Below are 2,135 nucleotides of genomic sequence, written 5' to 3' on the forward strand. Positions count from 1 at the left end.
GATTCTGACTTAGACAGAATCCTGACACAGGCAGTCGTGATCTGTGATGGGGACATGGATTTGTCCCTGACTGTGAGCCCCAGTAACCTGGGCAAGTACAGACAGACTCCTTTAATAAATGAAAAAGTGGCTCAAGCCTACAGGGACACATGTGCCAGTGTCACTATGGTGACACCAGGCTTTGTGGATCCTGGACAGTACATACCAGGTGAGAATTACCTGGTGACCAATGCCAGCAATGCCACTACTTCACATAGTGTGGCAGCTGTTAACTTCTCATGGGGAGGGGTAACCGGCCTCAAAAGGGTTGTGGTTAGTGCAGACCTCCCAGTAGAATGTTTGTTGGGCAATGACCTAGAGAGTTCTCTATGGTCAGAAGTGGAGTACAGGACACATGCAGAGATGTTAGGTATATCACCACATGTCCTTGCTGTGACCAGGTCACAGGCCAAAAAGTGCCTTACTGAACCACAGGTCTTGGATCCTGGAACAATGGACCAAGCACCTACCAAGAAGAAGAACAGGAGGGTTAAGGCTGTGCCTTCCCCCTGCCTCCAAGTGATGATCAGCCTTCCCAGGAAGATGATCTAGAGAACCCTGAAGGAACTGTCCCTGAAGAGCTTGAACCTGATCAGGTTGAGTTTCTGGGGACAGGGGGACCTTCCAGGGCTGACTTGGGGCAGGCTCAGTTAACCTGTCCATCTCTTGAACCCCTCAGACAGCTGGCTGCTGCTAAGGCTGCTGGGAATGCTCAAGGTACCCATAAAGTGTATTGGGATGATGGGCTCCTTTATTCAGAGGCTAGAGACCCAAAACCTGGTGCAACCAGGAGGTTGGTTATACCTCTGCAATTTAGGGGCTTCCTTCTTACATTGGCCCATGATATTCCTCTAGCAGGACACTTAGCCCAGAACAAGACTTGGGACAGGCTTGTCCCTCACTTTCACTGGCCTCACATGAATGAAGATACCAAGGAGTTTTGTCGCTCCTGTGTAACCTGCCAGCCAGTGGCAAATCAGGTGGCATAACAAAGGGCCCCCTCATACCACTACCTGTGGTGGGGGTTCCCTTTGAAAGAGTGGGAATAGACATAGTGGGTCCCATGGATCCCCCCACTGCATCTGGGCACAGATTTATACTGGTGGTAGTGGATCATGCCACCAGGTATCCAGAGGCAATTCCCCTTAGGACCACTACAGCTCCTGTTGTGGCCAGGGCCCTGCTAGGAGTATTCTCCAGAGTGGGGTTTCCTAAGGAGGTGGTTTCTGACAGAGGTACCAACTTCATGTCAGGATACTTGACAGCTATGTGGAAGGAATGTGGTGTCAACTACAAGTTCACCACCCCTTGTCACCCACAATGCAATGGTGTCAGAATCAGTGCTCTTCTGAATCGCTCGGGAGCAGAACGTCGCTGTTCCCAACGCCCCTTCCCAGCTCTCCGGGCCACACGCCTATGATACGAGTTGGCCCAAGAAACCCAGGGGGGGGAAAGGGGAATTGGACAGAGAAGAGACAGTCACTACGTCTTTTTCTTTCTTGAGTGTTGTCGCTCTTTTATCTTCCACTGTGGTGATAGTAGTGGATATACTGTAAAGAAATAATCACATTTAATAAGCGCTCTCTTTTACACTCTACTCCTCTATGCTCTGAGTAACCTTTCCTTTTTAATACCCACCCTAACTTTAGTGACCGATGCTCCTCTTCTGTTATGTGGTGGTGTTGTCTTGGGGTGTTGTTACTGTAATGACAAGTAATTTCTTTTAGGTTTTGTCTTACTCTCTCCCTCCACTTAACTTATGTTTTCTTGTTTCTTTTCCCTTCTATAGGTTCGCTTACCCAAGATACCACTGAAGGTGCCTTTACTGGATTCTGGTTGGTGAGTACCTCTTCTTCTACTTCTAGAGTACAGCTACCGTGTCTTTTTTCCTCTTCTTCCTTGTGTCTAATCTGTCATTAATCTGCACTACAGTAATGCTTCCTAAGGGGGTTTCCAGGGTGTCCCCCCTTACCGCTACACTTGAGGGTTATCTTCCCCAAGGAGTTGATACTGCATACTGTCCTATAACACGCTACCCTGTGGTAATGTCTGTGCCATAGAACTCTCCGCTGTGGTTTAAGGAGTCGGGCTCACTA

Source organism: Triturus cristatus, chromosome 10 (genome assembly GCF_964204655.1).
Source record: "Triturus cristatus chromosome 10, aTriCri1.1, whole genome shotgun sequence".
NCBI lineage: Eukaryota > Metazoa > Chordata > Amphibia > Caudata > Salamandridae > Triturus > Triturus cristatus.